Raw genomic sequence first — 21,770 nt, forward strand, 5'->3', positions numbered from 1 at the left:
AAAACTATGTAAATAACAAAGTCCACTACAACCTAACAGACTTTTCATTTGGGTAATAAAATCCTCAATGAACACTGCTGGTTTAACCCTTCGTGCACCACGAGCCAGTTTATTCATCTGGGCATGAGCTGGTTTGGTGAGCCGCTAGTGAGTTCACTGGCCCACCAGCAGCCCTTTCCATTTTGGTGCCATTCTAGACATTAGATCTGGTCATGTCTACCATTTCAGAGCAACAAGACTAATCCCAAGTGTAAAGTGGATGAGTTCTTAGGAAAGATTAGAGAACAAACTTCATTTAAAATGGAAATGAGAAGCAATTTCTTCTCTCAGAGGGTTGTGAATCTTTGGAATTCTCTACCCCAGAGAGCTGTGGAGGCTGGGTTAGCCATATGGCATGGATTCAGTGGCTTTTCTGGTTGAGAATAATATAATTTTTTACTTTTTGCACATTCAACAGTCTTCCTGCCTGGAATAGGTTCTTCTTTTTTGCATTTGATGACAGGTCCTGGTTGTCTTTTTTGTACATTTGTTTCAAATCGGGTCATTTGCACAGGTCGGGTATTTAATTTTTCAGGGTAAATTCAGTAAATTCCCAGACATTTTTTGAACAACATCTGAATAAACTGCTTTATTTTGTGCCAAGAATGTGACAGAAAATATATTTAAGATGGAGATAGATAGATTTTTGAATAATAAGGGAGTCAAGGGTTATGGGGAGCGGGCAGGGAGTTGAGGCCAAGATCAGATGAGCCATGATCTTATTGAATGGCGGAGCAGGCTTGAGGGGACAAATGGCCTACTCCTGTTCCTATTTCTTATGTTCTTATGTTCTTATGGCCTTAAGTGAAAATGATTAAGGGGAAGCTTCACCTGGGTAAATAAAATATATAATGGTTATAGAAAAGACTAACCAAGAATATTACCACAAAGGAAATTCGACCTAACTATAAATGAATGAAAAATAAATGTAAAATAGATCCTGTCAATATCACAGTAAAGGAGGGGCAGTAGAAACATTGAATAGGATAAAAATAGAGAAGCAGGAGGTACTTAAAAGTTTGGTAACGCTCAAAGTTGAAAAGTCACCCGGTCTGGATGAGGTGCATCCTAGGTTGCTGAGGGTCGTAAGGGTGGAAATTGCCATGGCTCTGGCCACAATTTTCAAAGTTCCTTAGAAATGGGAGTTGTTATGTTTTGAATAAAGAGTCAGACTAGATACTGCAAGCTCAAAGTAAGTGTGACCGTAGTCCTTTATTAAAGATCTCAGAGTGCCTCTGCAGCCTGTGAGGCCTCCTTATATTCAGGTGCTCCCAAGAGATTGTGGGGTCCCTTGGGACTCCAGGGGATAAGCCTTCTGATGGTTAGACATGGTATTTACATGTTTACATACATAACAATACTCCCCCTAAAGTCAATAGGTTAACTATTTACAATGTGAGTTCATCTGGGGCCTTCCTTTCCCTGGTTGATCGTCTCGGTGCAAATGCTAGTGTTGGTGAGTCATTTGTTGGGCCTTCACTGAGCTACTGCGCAGCTGGCTTTGCTGCACTGCTGGGGTTGGTGAGTCTTGTTGGGCTGCTGCGGGTGATGGGTTCTGCTTCGAGGTCAACCGCTGGATCGGTTGCCACTTGTGTGTGTGTAGGAGGGTCGAAAAAGGTAGAGTCTATTGTGGGTTGTTCTGGATAGTCCGTAAATCTGAGTTTGGTTTGGTCCAAGTGTTTTCTGCAGGTGAGTCCATTTGCGAGTTTGACCACAAACACCCTATTCCCCTCTTTGGCCAAAACAGTGCAAGCAAGCCACTTGGGACCTTGTCCATAGTTCAACACAAATACAGGATCATTTACTTCAATTTCGCGTGACACCTTTGCGCGATCATGATATGTATTCTGTAGAAGCTGCCTGCTCGCTACCTGTTCGTGTAGATCAGGGTGGACTAATGAGAGCCTTGTCTTAAGTGCCCTTTTCATGAGCAGTTCAGCAGGAGGGACACCGGTGAGCGAGTGGGGTCTTGTGTGGTAACTAAGCAGGACTCAGGATAAGCGAGTCTGCAGTGAGCCTTCAGTTGCCCTTGATTGTTTGAACTGCTCGTTCTGCCTGACCATTGGACACTGGCTTAAATGGGGCAGACGTGACATGTTTGATCCCATTGCGGGTCATGAACACTTTGAATTCAGCATTGGTAAAGCATGGCCCATTGTCACTTACAAGGACATCAGGCAGGCCGTGCAAGGCAAACATGGCCCGTAGGCTTTCAATAATGGTAGTGGACGTGCTTGTCAACATTATCACACATTCAATCCATTTGGAGTACGCATCTACAACCACTAAAACCATTTTTCCCAAGAATGGGCCTGCATAGTCGACATGGACCCTAGACCACAGTTTGGAGGGCCAGGACCATAAACTAAGTGGCACTTCCCTGGGTGCATTGCTTAACTGGGAACATGTATTACCTTTGTGCACACAGGACTCTAAGTCTGCATCGATACCAGGTCACACGATGTGGGATCTCGCAATTGCTTTCATCATTACTGTCATGTATTCAACTATCATTGTAACCCATGTATAAGCTGACCTAAGTTGTACACCTTGAGAACATTGACCACAAAGGGGTGAACTTGTGGGAGACACTCCTAACCTGGACTTTCAGGTATAAAAGGGGAAGCTCCACCCAACTTCATCACTTGAGGTCTTGGTAATAAAGATAACTGGTCACAGTGTGACCTTCTCTCAAGTATGGGCCTCGTGTGCATTTATACTGTATAGTAAGGACATATCATTGGCGACGAGAAACTGGGATTTAAACCACGCGAGCATGGCCACTAGCAGCACAGAAGAGAGGTACTGTATTGGTGATGATTGGGACAACTTTATTGAGAGACTTCAGCAAAGTTTTGTCACTAAGGAATGGTTGGGACAGGATTCGGCCGACAAACGCAGGGCTCATCTCCTGATGGTTTGTGGATCCAGAACATACTCCCTGATGAAGGACCTCCTAGCGCCAGAGAAGTCGGCGGACAAGACGTTCGAAGAGCTCAGTAAGTTGATCGGGGAACACATTAAACCGGCGAGCAGCATGCACATGACGAGAAACTGGTTTTACACGCACCGGCGACGAGAAGTGCAAAGCGTTCCAGACATCGTTGCAGACCTCCGGCGACTGGCGAGCCTATGTAAATTGCCAGATGCATGCAGAGCGGAGATGCTACGAGACTTTTTTATTGAGGGCATTGGGCACGCTGGGGTTTTCAGGAAGCTGATTGAGACCAAAGACTTGACCTTGGAAGCGGCGGCTCTGATAACCCAGACATTTATCTCAGGGGAGGAAGAGACCAGAATGAGATATGACAAAAATCTTGGCTCAAATGCGGCAAACGACCAGGGAGTCAACATTGTTAACGCGGCACACAGTTCTCTAGGCAGGCAAGGGCAATCGGACATGCCCCAGCATGTAGTCGAACCCAAAGGGGGAAATCAACAGAGACAATGGCTAGCTGAACGGCGATTCATGCCATCACAATGGACAATGCGGCCAGTAATGGGGCTATCAACAACTGTTAATGGTGCGCTTAAGGACAGTTACAGGGACAGTCAGAGACGATCGACTGGTAATGGACCTTTTGTTTCCAACAACGGGGCCTCCAGCTCATGCTGGAGGTGTGGACTCAAACACCTAGCCAGAGCTTGCAGGTATCAGCAATATACCTGCAGAAACTGCAACGTCAGCGGTCACTTGGTGCGTATGTGCAGGAAGCCTGCAGCCAGGTTGCTGTACGAGGAGGATGGGCCCGATGGAAGCCCTACAAGGCCAAATGAATACTGGGGGAAATCGCTGGAAGCTGAAGTTCAGCGAGTTCATGTGGAGCACATATACAGTTCATACACCAGGACGCCACCGATAATGATGAAAGTGCTCCTCAATGGCATTCCAGTATTAATGGAGCTAGACACGGGGGCCAGTCCCTGATGAGTATCAAACAGTTCGAAAGGTTGAGGGTGTCCAAGGCCAGGAGGCCAAAATTATTGCCGATTGACGCACAGCAACGGACATATACAAAGAAGATCATTCCGGTCGGTGCTAGGCAGCGTCATGGTAGTCGTGACCCACAAAGACTCGGAGAACAGGTTGCCACTCTGGATTGTCCCGGGGATGGTCCCGCACTACTGGGGAGGAGTTGGCTTGCTGTCATGAACTGGAAATGGGGGGATGTCAATGCAATTTCTTCTGTGGAGCGAATATCATGCTCACAGGTCCTGGACAAATTTGACTCATTATTTCAACCTGGCATCGGCACTTTCATGGGGGCCAAAGTAGTGATTCACATAAACCCGGCCCCAGGCCAGTACACCACAAGGCCAGAGCGGTGCCGTACGTGATGCGGGAAAAGATAGAATGCGAATTGGACCACCTGCTGAGGGAAGGCATCATCTCGCCAGTCAAATTTAGTGACTGGGCAAGCCCGATCGTGCCGGTGCTCAAGACGGATGGGTCGGTCAGGTTATGTGACGATTACAAGGCCACCATCAATCGGGTGTCACTCCAAGACCAGTACCCGCTACCGAGAGCGGAGGACCTCTTTGCAATGCTATCCGGTGGCAAACTTTTTTCAAAATTGGACCTGACCTCAGCTTACATGACCCAGGAGCTGGTGAGTGAGTCGAAGAAGCTGACCACCATCACGACACACAGGGGTTGTTTGAGTATAACAGATGTCCATTCGGGATTCGTTCACAAGGGGGTGAACTTGTGGGAGACACTCTTAACCTGGACTTTCAGGTATAAAAGGGGAAGCTCCACCCACTTTCATCACTTGAGGTCTTGGTAATAAAGGTAACTGGTCACAGAGTGACCTTCTCTCAAGTATGGGCCTTGTGTGCATTTATACTGTATAGTAAGGACATATCAATTACAATGCCTGGGTGGCTACTGTGGAGATCACTAATGAAAGTGTCCCTGCCCTTTTTTGGCACAACCACCCGATTACCCCATAGGAGGCAGTCTGCCTGTATAGACATTTCATCTCTGCGCCGCTGGTATGGCTTTATTTCTTCCTGACTCTCTAACGAGACACTGGACCAATTCCCGTGGGTCACACAGGGGTCCTGGCTCGTCCAGGTTCTAATCTGTCGGGTGGTAACAGGTGATTGCTCACGCTCGAATGCTACCATTACCATAACTAAATCTGCGGGCTGTGCCATCTCCACCCCGGTGGTGGGCAATGGGAGCATACTGAAAGCATCAGCACAGTTTTCTGTGCCTGGCCTGTGGCGGATGGCGTAGTTGTATGCGGACAACGTGAGTGCCCATCTCTGGATGCGGGCCGATGCATTCGTATTTATCCCCTTATATTCAGAAAAGAGGGATATAAGCGGCTTATGGTCAGTTTCCAATTCAAATTTGAGCCCAAACAAATATTGATGCATTTTCTTTACCCCGTAAACACACACTACTGCTTCTTTTTCCATCATACTGTAGGCCCTCTTGGCCTTTGACAGGCTTCTGGATGCATAAGCAACCGGTTGCAATTTCCCAAATTCATTAGCTTGTTGCAATACACACCCGACCCCATACGACGACGTATCACATGCTAGTACCAAACGTTTACATGGATCGTACAACACAAGCAATTTGTTTGAACATAACAGCTTCATAGCTTTCTCAAAGGCATTTTCTTGGCTTTTACCCCATATCCATTCATCTCCTTTATGCAGTAAAGAGTGCAGGGGTTCTAACAATGTGCTAAGACCCGGTAAGAAGTTACCAAAATAGTTCAGGAATCCTAGAAACGACCGCAGCTCCGTCACGTTCTGTGGTCTCGGTGCATTCTTGATGGCCTCCGTCTTCAAATCGGTGGGCTTGATGCCGTCCGCCGCAATTCTTCTCCCCAGGAACTCCACTTCAGGCACCAGGAAAACGCACTTCGAGCATTTTGCCTGAGCCCCACATGATTAAGCCAAATAAGAACCTCCTCCAGATTCTGCAGGTGCTTGACGGTGTCCCGACCTGTAAGCAAGATGTCGTCCTGGGAGACCATGGTGCGCGGGACCAACTTCAGCAAGCTTTCCATGTTCCTCTGGAATATCGCCTCGGCCGATCGAATCCCAAACGGACATCTGTTGTAAATGAAGAGACCTTTGTACGTGTTGATGCAGGTGAGGCCTTTCGATGATTCCTCCAGCTCCTGCGTCATGTAGGCCGAGGTCAAGTCCAGCTTCGTGAACGTTTTCCCTCCCGCCAGCGTCGTAAATAGGTCGTCTGCCTTTGGTAGTGGGTATTGATCCTGCAGCGAGAAACAACTGATAGTTACTTTGTAATCACCACAGATTCTGACGGTACCATCTTCCTTGAGGATTGGAACAATCGGACTGGCCCACTTGTTGAATTCGATCGGCGAAATGATGCCCTTTCGTTGCTGCTGGTCCAGCTCGATCTCCACCCTCTCTCTCATCATGTAAGGTACCGCTCTCGCCTTGTGATGGATGAGTCCCGCCCCCGGAATCAAATGGATCTGCACTTTTGCTCCTTGGAACTTCCCGATGCCTGGTTCGAACAGCGAGGGGAACTTGATTAGGACCTGGGCACACGAGGTGTCATCGACGGACGAAAGCACTCGGACGTCGTCCTAGTTTCAGTGTATCTTCCCCAGCCAGCTCCTGCTGAACAGCATGGGGCCATCGCCCGGTACCACCCAGAGTGGTAACTCGTGCATCACTCCATCGTAGGAGACCTTTACGGTAGCACTGCCAATTACGGGAATCAGTTCCTTTGTGTACATTCTAAGTTTGGTACGAATGGGAGTCAGGACTGGCCTTGAAGCCTTGCTGCACCACAACTTATCGAAAATCTTTCTGTTCATTATGCACTGGCTTGCGCCCGTGTCCAGCTCCATGGACACCGGGGGTCCATTTAATTCAACCTTCAGCATTATCGGGGGACATTTTGTGGTAAATATGTGCACCCCATATACCTCTGCCTCCTCGGTCTGAGGCTCTGGTTTGTCATGATCCACTGTGGATCTGTCCTCCTCTGCAACATGGTGGATTGCAGGATTAGCAGGGTTTTCAGCTCGCCTGCACATGCGTTGGAGATGTTCCATTGTTCCACAGCCCTTGCAAATGTATCCTTTGAAGCAGCATGAATGGAAATGATGATCACCCCCACAGCGCCAACAAGGTGTTAATGGCCTTGCATTCACCACCCTTGATGGCGGATTCTGAGTCATATGCAGACGTGCAGCTACAGGTGTGTAAGCCCTGCCATGTACATTTCGATTCAAAAACAACGTTACTTTGTTCACAGTACTTGCAGCAGCACTCGTGTGCTGGGAAATTTGTTTGGTATTGTCACTGGTGGAGATAAACGTCTGGGCTATCACTATGGCTTTACTCAAGGTTGGCGTCTCTACAGTCAAAAGTTTGCGAAGTATTACTTCATGGCCAATGCCAAGTACAAAGAAGTCCCTGAGCATATGCTCCAAGTGTCCTTAAAATTCACAATGTCCTGCAAGGCGCCTTAGCTCAGCGACGTAGCTCGCCACTTCCTGGCCTTCAGACCTTTTATACGTGTAGAACCGATACCTTGCCATCAGAAAGCTTTCCTTCGGGTTTAGATGCTCCCGGACCAGTGTGCACAACTCATCGTACGACTTGTCTGTGGGTTTCGCTGGAGCGAGCAGGTTTTCATGAGATCATACGTTGATGCCCCGCAAACGATGAGCAGAATCACCCTTCGTTTGTCAGCGTTCGCTTCTCCTTCCAGCTCGTTGGCCACGAAGTATTGGTCAAGTCACTCCACGAAGGTTTCCCAACCATCTCCCTCCGGAAATGTCTCCAGGATGCCCACAGTTCTCTGCATTGTTGCGGTGGGGTTCATCATCTGTATCTCGTCCCCAGTTGTTAGATCTTGAATAAAGAATCAGACTAGATACTGCAAGCTCAAAGTAAGTGTGATCGTAGTCCTTTATTACAGATCTCAGATTGCCTCTCCAGCCTGTGAGGCCTCCTTATATACAGGTGCTCCCAAGGGATTGTGGGATCCCTTGGGGCTCCAGGAGATAAGCCCTCTGGTGGTTAGACATGGTATTTACAGGTTTACATATAACAGGAGTGGTGTCAAAGTACTGCAGGATTACAAATGTTACACTATTCTAAAAGGAGGAGAGGGATGAACCTCATTTAATTGGCAATTTCTCATGTAATTGACAATTACAGGCCAATCAGTCTAACGTCACTGGTGGGGCAGCTTTTCGAGACAAAATGAATTGTCACGTAGAAAAAATGGGTTAATAAGGGAAAGTCACCACAAATTTGTTAAAGGCAAATAATGTTTGACTAGCTTGATTGAGTTAGAATCATAGAATCATAGAAATTTACAGTATGGAAGGAGGCCATTTGGCCTATCGAGTCTGCGCCGACCGACAAAGCGCTATCCAGCCTAATCCCACTTTCCAGCTATTGGTCTATAACCTGCAGGTTACGGCACCTCAAGTGCACATCCAAGTACATTTTAAATGTGGTGAGGGTTTCTGCCTCTACCACCTTTTCAGGCAGTGAGTGCCAGAACCCCACCAGCCTCTGGGTGAAAAGAATTACCCTCAAATCCTCTCGAAACCTCCTACCAATTCCTTTAAATCTATGCCCCTTGGTTATTGAACCCTCTGTTAAAGGAAATAGGCCCTTTCTATCCACTCTATCTAGGCACCTCATAATTTTATATACCTCAATAAGGTCTCCCCTCAGCCTCCTCTGTTCCAAAGAAAACAACCCCAGTTCTTTGGTAAAGTAACGGAGCGGGTTGATGAGTGTACTGCAGTTGATGTGTATATGCACTTTCAAAAGACATTTGTTAATGTACCACATAATAGACTTATTAGTAAAATTGAAGCCCATGGGATTAAAGGGGCAGTGGATGCATGGATACGAAATTGGCTAAGGGACAGAAAACAGAGAGTAGTGGTGAATGGTTGTTTTTCAGACTGGAGTGAAGTGTGCAGTGATGTTTCCCAGAAGTCGGTGTTGGGACATAGAAACATAGAAAATAGGTGCAGGAGTAGGCCATTCGGCCCTTCGAGCCTGCACCACCATTCAATAAGATCATGGTTGATCATTCATCTCAGTACCCCTTTCCTGCTTTCTCTCCATACCCCTTGATCCCTTTAGCCGTAAGGGCCATATCTAACACCTCTTGAATATATCCAATGAACTGGCATCAATAACTCTCTGCGGTAGGGAATTCCGCAGGTTAACAACTCTCTGAGTGAAGAAGTTTCTCCTCATCTCAGTCCTAAATGGCTTGCACCTTATCCAAAGACTATGTCCCCTGATCCTGGACTTCCCCAATATCGGGAACATTCTTCCTGCATCTAACCTATCCAGTCCCATCAGAATTTTATATGTTCCTATGAGATCACCTCTCATCCTTCTAAACTACAGTGAATACAGGCCCAGTCGATCCAGTCTCTCCTCATATGTCAGTCCTGCCATCCCGGGAATCAGTCTGGTGAACCTTCGCTGCACTCCCTCAATAGCAAGAACGTCCTTCCTCAGATTAGGAGACCAAAACCGAACACAATATTCCAGGTGAGGCCTCACTAAGGCCCTGTACAACTGCAGTAAGACCTCCCTGCTCCTATATTAAAATCTACTAGCTATGAAGGCTAACACACCATTTGCCTTCTTCACCGCTTGCTGTACCTGCATGCCAACTTTCAATGACTGATGAACCATTGCACCTCCTCTTTTCCTAATCTGTCGCCATTCAGATAATATTCTGCCTTCGTGTTTTGCCACCAAAATGGATAACCTCACATTTATCCACTTTATTCTGCATCTGCCATGCATTTGCCCACTCATCTAATCTGTCCAAGTCACCCTGCAGCCTTTTAGCGTCCTCCTCACAGCTCACACCGCCACCCAGCTTAGTGTCATCTGCAAACTTGGAGATATTACATTCAATTCCCTCATCCAAATCATTAATATATATTGTAAATATCTGGAGTCCCAGCACTGAGCCCTGCAGCACCCCACGTGTGCCATTCTGAAAAGGACCCGTTTATCCCGACTCTGCTTCCTGTCTGCCAACCAGTTCTCTATTCACCACGTGCTTCAATTTTGCACACCAATCTCTTGTGTGGGACCTTGTCAAAAGCCTTTTGAAAGTCCAAATACACCACATCCACTGGTTCTCCCTTGTCCACTCTACCAGTTACATCCTCAAAAAATTCTAGAAATTTGTCAAGCAGGATTTTCCTTTCATAAATCCATGCTGACTTGGACCGATCCGGTCACTGCTTTCCAAATGTGCTGCTATTTCATCTTTAATAATTGATTCCAACATTTTTCCCACTACTGATGTCAGGCTAACCGGTCTATAATTACCCATTTTCTCTCTCCCTCCTTTCTTAAAAATGGTGTTACACTAGCTACCCTCCAGTCCATAGGAACCGATCCAGAGTCGATAGACTGTTGGAAAATGATCACCAATGCATCCATTATTTCTAGGGCTACTCCCTTAAGTACTCTGGGATGCAGACTATCAGGCCCGGAGATTTATCGGCCTTCAATCCCATCAATTTCCCTAACATAATTTCCCACCTAATAAGGATTTCCTTCAGTTTCTCCTTCCCACTAGACCCTCGGTCCCCTAGTATTTCCAGAAGGTTATTCATGTCTTCCTTCGTGAAGACAGAATCAAAGTATTTGTTTAACTGGTCTGCCATTTCTTTGTTCCCCATTATAAATCCACCTGAATCTGACTGCAAGAGACCTACGTTTGTTTTCACTAATCTTTTTCTCTTCACATATCTATAGAAGCTTTTACAGTCTGTTTTTATGTTGCCAGCAAGCTTCCTCTCATACTCTATTTTCCCCCTCCTAATTAAACCCTTTGTCCTCCTCTGCTGTATTACAAAATTCTCCCAGTCCTCAGGTTTGCTGCTTTTTCTGGCCAATTTATATGCCTCTTCCTTGGAATTAACACTATCCTTAAATTCCCTTGTTAGGCACGGTTGAGCCAACTTCCCCATTTTATTTTTACTCCAGACAGGGATGTACAATTGTTAAAGTTCATCCAAGTGATCTTTAAATGTTTGCCATCGCCTATCCACCGTCAACCCTTTAAGTATCATTCGCCAGTCTATTCTAGCTAATTCACATCTCATGCCATCGAAGTTACCTTTCCTTAAGTTCAGGACCCTAGTCTCTGAATCAACTGTGTCACTCTCCATTTTAATAAAGAATTCTACCATATTATGGTCACTCTTCTCCAAGGAGCCTTGCACAACAAGATTGTTAATTAGTCCTTTCTCATTACACATCACCCAGTACAGGATGGCCAGCCCTCTAGTTGGTTCCTCGACATATTGGTCTAGGAAACCATCCCTAATACACTCCAGGAAATCCTCCTCCACCGCATTGATACCAGTTTGGTTAGCCCAATCAATATCTAGATTAAAGCCGCCCATGATAACCGCTCTTTTAGATATATATTAATGACCTAGACTTGGATACACAGGACATAATTTCAAAGTATGCAGATGACACAAAACTTAAAAATGTAGTAAACAATGAGGAGGATAATAACAGATTTTAAGAGGACATAGACATACATGACAGATGCAATTTAACACAGAGAAGCATGAAGTGATGTGTTTTGGTAGGAAGAATGAGGAGAGGCAATATAAACTAAATGATACAATTTTAAAGGGCTGCAAAAACAGAGAGACTTGAGGTGTACGCACACAAGTATTTGAAATTGGCAGGACAAGTTGAGAAGACTGTTAAAAAAGCAAACGGGATCCTTGGCTTTATAAATAGAGGCCATAGAGTACAAATGCGAGGAAATTATGCTTAACATTTATAAAATACTGCTTAGTCCCCAGCTGGAATATTGTGGCCAATTCTGGGCACCACACTTTAGGAAGGATGTCAAGGCCTTGGAGAGGGTGCAGAGGGGATTAACTAGAATGGTACCAGGGATGAAATACTTCAGTTCTGTGGAGAGATGAGAGAAACTGGGATTGTTCTCCTTAGAGGAGAGGAGGTTAAGGGGAGATTTGATAGAGGTGTTCACAATCTTGAAGGGATTTGATAGAGTAAATAAGGAGCAACTGTTTCCAGTGGCAGAAGGATAAATAGCCAAAGGGATGTTCACGGAGCCACCTCCTTCAGTTAATTGTTTAATTGTCCACCACCATTCACAACTGGATGTGACAGACCAGCAGAACTTTGATCTGATCCATTGGTTGTGGGATTTCATAGCCCTGTCTATGGATGCTGCTTCCAGTTTAGCATGCATGTAGTCCCGTGTTGCAACTTCACCGGGTTGGCTTTGTAAATGTTAGGAAGAAATTCAAATGTCAGTCGGTGGGGTGGAAGGAGGCTTGTGAGGAGCTGGCATAGACCAGTTGGGCCGAATGGCCTGTTTCTGTACTGTAAATTTGATGTAATTCTGCACTTTTGATTTTAAACTTCAGCCTGTGACTGCTCCTTTTAACCACGATGGTCTCCTGTTCTATTGGCCTTGGTTTCTCGATGATAAGAAAAATCTTCAAAGAAAAAAGCATCCTTTCAAGGTCATTTTTATCTAATCAAAACCCAGCTTTTTGCAAGTTGTCACCCCCACTCCAAAATGGTCAAAAGAAATAATGTAGAAAAGTGCCTCAGCATCCACAAACTAAGAAGTTTGTTCCATGCAATGGGAGAAAGAAGTTCCCAACACTGTGTTTGTATAAAAATTATAATCAAATGAATCACTTGTCAAGTCACACAGAGTTTTAATAGATAGAAAACATCAATGTTATTACTTATTTTTGTATTAAAAACCCTGTCTATGAAGGTAAGTTTATTTTTAACATGATTAAAACATTTTTTTAATTCAAAAAAATATTTTTTTTCTCTAAAACATTAAATGCAATTTCTATTCATTTTTTTAAAAAGCGAAGTGTTTATGTTTGTGTTTTATTTGATTTTAGGTGTACTCTCAGTGATAGTACTGGAAGCTCGGAGTTCCCATTACTATGGTGAGAATACTGCATTGTGACTGGTGCTCCAGGCCCACGTGACCCTAGGATGCACATACACTCCTGGAATATGTGGGCCTCTGCGCTGAGCTGCGCATCTAGGCCGTGGAGCGCAAGTGTTCGTTCCTCCGGGACCACCAGGTATTTTCGTTAAAATGTTTTCGGTCGGAGGCATCTGCCCGCGAGAAGCCTCCGACTGCAACTTTTGGCCCAATAACTTTATGTCACATGCACAAGCCTCATGCAAAAGGGCTATAATTGGCTAAAATTTTTCTTATTTTATGAGGAGCTTTAAACAGAATTCTTCAGTTCAAAACAGGGCCTTTTATAACATACTATAACATTTTACAAGTAAATAACTAAATAGGTGATTTACCAAAATGGTGATTAAATATTTCACAAAAATTCAATCAAATAACATACAGACACTGCAATGAGCCGTAACACTGCATGCAACTCTGCTGACTTAACTCTTTTTCAGTCAGGTGCAATCAGGTTCCGTGGGTTGTTGGCAAGTTTTCTCTTTCCTCATTTGAATAAATGCCAGATGATCATTATATGTGAGAGGGCTGATTTTGTGGTCGGTCTCTCTAAGCAATGCCTGCAGGGAGCACCTCTCAGAAAATTACAGCCTGCACACCTGCAATTAGGGCTGCTTTTGTTCAAGGAGAATAGGAGGTGATTTCATAGAGGTCTTTAAAATGATAACAGGATGGGAGAGAGTAGATAGAAACAGGCTTTGTTCCCAGTGAATGAAAGGTCTAAAATGAGTGGATATATATGTAATGGCTCTGAGTTTGCGGTCCGGATGACAGTGAACTGACAGCGTTCGCCGTCATTTCGCCTTTGAAGCTGACCGCAATTTCGGGATTTAGTGCATGGGCAGCCTAACGTGAAAATCCTGAAGTTACGGTCTGTCATTCATTGCTCCTTCAAACCCCAACAGCGTATTGACTGCTAAAGAAAGGTTAAGGGCCTGAAAAATTAATTTTGATTTTGTGGAGTGTCAAATTTGTCCATTTTGATAAAAATGAACATTTTTAAGAAACTTTAAAAATATATTTATTTTTTAAATAGTTTGCTCATTTTTATTTCAGGTTTGCCTTTTCCCCATGTGAGGGCCCCAATCTTTGTTTTGCTCTCCCAAACAAGAATTTTAATTCGCTGTCTGTGAGAATTCTGCGTTCTGATCGGCTGCTAAGACAGATTGTTGACATCACAGAAGCTCGTGCTAGGGGATTCCCACTATACTCCATTGATTTGAATTACGTGTCGGAAAACTCGAACTTCTCGATCCAGAGATTGCGAGATCTTTGTGTGAAGCCTTTGCTTTGCCACTGCCCACAAATTCCGGGCCAAGATTAAATGTAAGAGATTCAGGACAGAGTCATTACAGGAGTTAGTAATTGATTCACAGACCTCGTCAGAACAAGTTAGGTAGGCTCCGGAAAGAAAGGAGGAAAATGGAATATTAGGCAGGCACGTGACATTAGTGTAGTAATTAATGTAGTGTGTGCGCACTGGGTCAGTGCAGCAGAGCTGATCTACTGTCGTCTTGGTTAATCCTTGCCATTGGACCAAGACCTAGATCTGTCAAGCCCGTGTGGTGGCTGGTGTGCAATGGCCACCACATGCTAAAAAAATCCACACATAGGCATCTTCTACCCTTCAATATGCAGTTCGGGACCTGGAATAATAGGTCTTTCATTGAAACATCTGTGAACTCATCCCTTTTTGATGGAAGCAAGTCATCCTCAATACGAGTGACTGCCTAAGAAGAAGAGTAATTTCTATGTAATTGTATGTAATTCTGCACAATGTGCTCCATATAAAGTTGCTTCCCCGCAGGGAAGCTGGATGACAGAATAACCCTTCATGTTTAATCTTGTTGCCCTTTGCGAATAGAATGAAATCACCTTTGTCTTTACAAATCGGGAATCAATCGCACTTAAAATGAAAATAGAATCATCGGGGGTGAAATTGGATTAAGCCCGAATCCGGTGTGGGGATTGCGATAAGCAATCAGCCGGCAGGGTGCCGAATTTTGTGATATTCACGTGAGGCTAGCTTTATTTAAAGCTAGCCTGCACCTCTTAAAATCAGTCTGCACTTCTTAAAGGTGTGCTATCTTCTGGTAATCAAAAATGTAAAATCTGCTTCACCACAACACAACAAACAGACCAGGGAAAGGGCACCCAAGGTCTCAGATACTGCACTCGAGGTCTTTGTGCAAGGGGTGAACACTCAAAGAAAGGTCTTTTCCCACAGGGGCCAGGTGGCCCTCCAGCAACACTGTAAGAAGGATGTGGAGCCAGATCGCCGAGGTGGCACTGCCAGCAGTGCCACCCCCAGGACGTGGCTCCAGTGTCAAAAGAAGTTTATTGACCTCAGGCAAGTAGTCAAGGTCAGTGAATGCATCTTCAAAAGCCATCTCCTACCAACTGCATCACTAGCCTCACACACTGCTCAATGCACCACCAGCCCCTCCCCCCCCAACCCATCACTCGCCGACCAACAATCTCTAACAATCACGACTCATACCTCACATTCATAGCTTCACCTCACCCGCACACACTTACCACTGCTGCAAGCCTCACACCCACACCTCACAGCTTGAACACGCTGTCAGTTATTCAATCATGACAGTCACATCATCCAAACACATTACACCACAATTACACACTTTCCTTTCTCTTGCAGGAAAAGGTGGCGCATAACCAGCATCAGCAGAACTTAACCAGCGGGGGGCGGGGATTTAGCTCACCCACATACCCTCACCTCCTTGGAGCAGCCGCTGCAGGCCATCTTGGCTGGGGCGTGGCTGAGCCCGTGGCCAGCGGCAGGCCTGCAAAAATATGAGCTGCTGGTAACTTCATCCCACAATCTCTCCTGATTTACAAGCTGCACATGGTGTAAGCATGCACCTCTCGCTTCCCCCCCCCCACTCCCTCCGCCCTCCCCACTCACCACAACCCTATCCTCGCGCCGTCCTCATTTCAGATACCCAAGAAATCCAGCCTGCACAGCCAGTGGTTGAACAAGAAAAGAGAGAGGAGAGTGAAGAAGAAGAAACACCGTCACTCGATTTCATACACCCAGCCACCCGCTCAGATACTGACACTCCACGTACTTTGGAGGATAGGTTAGATGCGGGATCTGAACGTGGTGAGACACCAGGCAAGAGTGGGCTGCTGCCAGTTCCCCGGAGAGCGAGGTTGCACACGAGTTCTGCTGCACAGGACTCAGATGCAGACCGGTGAGACTTGCGTCCATGCTGAGGTGGTGCAGCCTGAAGCTGGGCCCACTAGGCTCAGAGCTCCTCGAAGTCTCCCCCACTGAAAGTCAGCAGCCTTCCACCAGCCATGCTGCAGCCACTAGGGTAGCACTGTGTCGGAGTGCAAGACAGTCGCTAAGGTAATGCACAAGGGTGAGTCGTATATTTTTTAATGTAATGTTGGATGGATAGATGTATGAAGTTAGACTGGAATGTTTGCTTTAAGGCGGCTTTTATTTCAGCATTGTGGCCAAGAGAACTCTGTGATGGTCAGTAACAGAGGGAAGGTAAGGTCTGGGACATGCCACGGTCAAAAGGGGAATTGGGGTTTGGGGTTGCGTTCATTTGTACCGCAGGCGGATAATTCAATCCTGAATATCCCGGCCAGAAAGGGATGTCTGGGTTGCCTCCCTAATCCTCCTCCTCTTCTGTTTCCTGCTTTTCTGCTCCTTCCTCTTCCTCCTCCTCTTCTTCTTCCTCCTCCTCCTCGTTCCCCTCATCCTCTGGGGTAAGGCACAGTCGCCTTACACATAACTCCAGGGAGATTTTCAAATTAAGAACTCTGGCAGCTGAGAATCTGTAGGAGGGACTGAGTGTCCTATGGTGGTGTCATACAAGCCTGGCTTTTAGGGCTGTTCCATCTTGTTCAACAACTAAATGATCAACAGGAGAAGGCATATGGGGGAGGGAAACATTTTGCTAACTTCCCTGCATTTTGAGGAAATTCCCCAAATATGAAGGGAGACTTCCAAATGAAACTAGGGGAAATCCACTATTCTCATTTGAATAGTGCTATAGGATCTTTTACATCTAACTGAGAGGGCAAACTGGCCTAGGTTTAACATCTTATCCAACAGATAGCAGCTCTGACCGTGTAGCACTCCCTCAGTATTGCACAGAAGTGTCAGCCTAGAATATATGCTAAGTGCTGCTTGAACCCTGAACCTTCTGATTCAGAGGCAAAAGTGCTACTAGTGACTGGAACCAGTGTGATATTCCCCACAATCAAATACCCTGCCAAGAAAACTGACTAGGCTTCCGCATGAAGAATAACCACTTGGATGAAGTATTGCAGGGCAATTGGTGCCCATAGAATTGGATCTTAATAGAAGTCAACGCTTTAAGGAGAGAAGGGAAGAATACTGGAGAAAAAAATGGGGCCCACGGTAAAACTCTCCATAAGGCAGAAATAATGCATACAACCGCTAGGCCAAAATACTATAGTAGTTAGAAGTAGTGTCAAAAGGAGCAAGGCAGAGTCGTCAGATTTGTACGATATAAATACTGATATTGGATTGGAAGGGGGTTTGTATGAGGCATGGGGAGTGGCCCAGAAGGTTTTTGGTGGCCAGGGCACAAGAATTCTTAGTCCAGCTCTGTTTAAGATAATCTTACAAGCATTCTATTGTACTGTGACTTGCAAATATTGAATTTTCCATTCATGACCTTCCCCTTCCTATTTCTGTAATGCCTTCCAGGCCTACAACTCCCCTCCCCCAAACTCTCCATTCCTTTGACTCTAACCTCCTGTGCATTCCTCCCTCTCTTTCATCACTGGTGCCTGCCTGTGCTTTTGGCACGAGGCACCACACTCTGGAATTCCCTCCCTAAACTAGATCTCGCCCTCTACCTCCCTCTCCTCCCTTAAGACACTGCTTAAAACCCATCTCTTTAATTACGCTTCTGTGATGGGATGTTGTCTTTTAATGTTTTTGCTCAAATTTCACCACACTAAATCGCTTTGCAATTATTCAAATAATGTTTCCGTTGCACTATGTTTAGAAATATTTAACCAAACATCACCTTAGGATTTAAAGGAATTGAATTTACATGACTTTGGAGAAGACTATGGGGGCAATTTTGGCTGAATACTTTCGGTGCTAAAGAGGTAAAGAGGTGGTCAAGATAGGATCTTAAGCAGCAACACCGGTTTAGTCCACATTTAGCGCAGGACGCCATTTCGGTAAAGGAGTTGAAGCCAGCACTAGAAACGGCTTCCTGGGAGAACTTTAAAGGGCTGATTAACAATTAAATTGCCTGATAGCGCTCATTGAAGATGCTGCACGCCATTTTGGTGGATAACATTTAATTTAACGTCCTCTCCTAAAAACGACCAGCTGAACTGGAGTAATCATGTCGTTGCTGAGGATTTCGAGCGCTACTTAAAGCTATGCTCAACTTTCACTGTTCACTTGCTGCTGGAGATCGACTGGCTACACTGCATTTGAAGAGGGCTTTTGAGACACTTCCAGACACTTACTGGGACACTTTGCCAAGACTTCACCAACAATATCAACATTTTTCCCAGATATTCCCTCAGGACTTCACCTGAAAAGTGCTGTGCTATTCTATCTTATTGGACACCTTACAGGAGTCACCTGGAGAAAGGGAGTGGTTGGTCATGGGCATCTTGATAGGGGACCCCTTGCTCTGCATGACGATTTGGAGGAGGAGATGAGGCTCGGCAGAGCAACACCAGCTGCTGCAGAAGAGAGGGACAGGAGGGCGAGGAGGCACTATCAACCTAAGGTATTCCTACATTCACATGACCCAAGACCAGTGCATGAGGAGGCTGTGCTTTACCAAGGAGGTTGTCACGGATATCTGTGGCCTTGTGCAAGGAGGACTCAGACATCGGAACGCAGCCAGGTCTGCATTGCCTGTGGCAGTCAAGGTCACAGTAATAATTAACTTAACACAGTAACCTTCCAGGCTGCCACAGGTGAGATAAGTCAAATCTCACAATCCTCCGTGAACTTTTGCATAAGGAAGGTATCTGCAGCTCCGCACACTCTGAGGAATGACTCCCTATTGCCAGAGAAGACCAGAGGCAGAAAGCATTAGGATTCGACAGAATTGCGGGATTCCCCATGGTCCAGGGAACCATTGACTGTACAACGTAACCATACAAGCCCCTCATTTAAACTTGGAGGTGTTCAGGAACAGGAAGGGATTCCATTCCCTCAATGTAGTTTGTCTGCGACCATTGGCAGTACATCATGCAGGTGAATGCCTGCTATCCAGGGAGCTGCCACGATGCATTTACAATGAGACAGTCATCCGTCCCACAGATCATTGTGCCCCAACGCAATGTGCATGGCTGGCTACTGGGTGACAAGGGATACCCTCTGTTGCCATGGTTCACTAACCCCCTGAGAGACCCCCAGACACCAGCTGAGCACTCATACAATGAGAGCCACTCAGACACCAGGAATATCATTGAGCAGACCACTGGGGTTCTCAAGCAGAGGTGCCCTCCAGTACTCAATGAGAAGGTGTCCACATGCTCCACAATCTGGTGATCATGAGAGACCAGCCGCTACCACCAGCAATTGTGCCAGAGAGTCAAGCTCAGCATCCATGTCCTGAGGTCAATGCTCCTGGCTGTGACCTCCCGAACGATCTGGGTCATCTGGCTGACAGGCAACAGCAAGGGCTATGGTCAGGTGGTGGGGAAGGGAGCAGTATTGCTGGCACCCGGAGAGAGGCCATGATTTCCATGGCACTACCTCGAGGCCTCTGTTCAGCCCACCCAGTGATCTGGTGGAGGAGCCAATCTGTAGACACTCTGCAATCCACTTTCAGCCAAGGAGACCAGAGCCACCAGAGCTGCCTGAGCTTCCATTGCAGCAGTTTGCCGTTCCATGCGAGCTGCAATGACTGCATTGGATGCTGCGACCTCCGTCATCAGAAGCTGCATAATGTCGGTCTCCATAGGTCACTGGCTAGAAGTCACCAGCCTCTCCACACTGGAGAGGATGGGTTCCAGGCTCTGTATCCAGCCATGGATCAAGGTGGAGGAGGATTCCTTTAACTCCATAGCCACAACACATAGGCTTTCAGGCATGCTCGCTATTGCACCAAGCATTTGCTTTGTCGTACCCGTCAGCTTTGTTCTGAAGCTTGGCCCTGCGAGGTCCTCATCTGACTCCTCTGCAGCAGAGCTACTGTCCGACCTTGCCTCCTGGAAAGGTGGGAGCTGTGGCGTCACTTCCATCCTGCAGGGCTGCTGCCCGCTATTGCTCGGTGCATCCCACTGTGAGGATCCCACTGTGAGTATCCCTCTTCTAAGCTAGTCTCTATGTTGCGCAGGTTATCGGTCTCTGAGCTGGTGCCTGCGGCAGTAGTAACTATTGGCGCAGTACCTTCATCCTCACTCTGCTTCTCCTCGCTCTCATCCTCCTCAATCTCATCCTCCTCCTCATCTTTCTCCTCCTCACTCTCCTCCTCCTCACTCTCTTCCTCCTACTCTCCTCCTCGCTCTCCTCCTCCTCATCCTCACTCTCCTCCTCCTCACTCTCCTCCCCCTCCTCACTCTCCTCCTCCTCCTCCTTCTCCCCGCTCTCATCCTCCTCAATCTCATCCTCCTCCTCATCTTTCTCCTCCTCGCTCTCCTCGTCCTCGCTCTCCTCCTCCTCCTCCTCACTCTCCTCCTCACTCTCTTCCTCCTACTCTCCTCCTCGCTCTCCTCCTCCTCGCTCTCCTCCTCCTCCTCACTCTCCTCCCCCTCCTTGCTCTCCTCCTCCTCACTCTCCTCCTACTCACTCTCCTCCTACTCACTCTCCTCCTACTCACTCTCCTCCTACTCACTCTCATCCTCCTCCTCACTCTCCTCCTCCTCCTCCTCACTCTCCTCCTCCTCACTCTCCTCTTCCTCCTCAATCTCCTCCTCCTCACTCTCCTCCAACTCCTCCTTGCTCTCCTCCTACTCACTCTTCTCCTCCTCGCTCTCCTCCTCGCTCATCCTCCTCCTCCTCCTCGCTCTACTCCTCGCTCTCATCCTCCTCCTCCTCGCTCTCATCCTCCTCCTCCTCGCTCTCCTCCTCGCTCTCATCCTCCTCCTCCTCCTCGCTCTCATCTTCATCCTCTTCCTTCTCTTCCTCTGAAGGGTGAGGTGGCTGTTGCTCTTCCTCAGCCTGTTCCATGGGGCGAGGTGCATGTGCTCCTGGGAGCCTGCAATGATAAAACTAGAAGAATTAGGGTGCAGCACATATGACCATTGTAGGAGGATGTGTCTGGTGAGACCATATGGAGCTTGGGAGGTTAGAGATCAGGAATAGTTGTGCATCTGCAAGGAAGCTTCTCTGCCTCTGGCCATGGGGTCTGCAACTCCCCTCCCGATCACGGCCAGCGTGCCTCTCCCGGTCAGGTCCTGTGCTGCCTGTTATGTGTTATTTTTTCCTGGAAGAGAAAGGACGATGATTATGAATGAGTGTATTGGCAGGCATGTTTGTGGACTTGTGATGCCTGATTGGCTGAAGAGCTGTGAGACGTAAGTAGTGCCTGTGAAGGATGCAATAGTGTGGGGTGTGTGAATGTTAGCGCGCATAGCTAGATGGAGGATGGAGTGTGATGAGGCTGTAATGCTGGTGGTGGTGGTCCAGTTATTGAGAAGTATCTTTGTGAGATGGGATCTTACCTTGAATACTCTTGTCAAGTCATTAAATTCCTTGCGGCACTGGAGCCAAGTCCTGGGG

The sequence above is a fragment of the Pristiophorus japonicus genome, chromosome 11, assembly GCF_044704955.1.
Source record: "Pristiophorus japonicus isolate sPriJap1 chromosome 11, sPriJap1.hap1, whole genome shotgun sequence".
Lineage (NCBI taxonomy): Eukaryota > Metazoa > Chordata > Chondrichthyes > Pristiophoridae > Pristiophorus > Pristiophorus japonicus.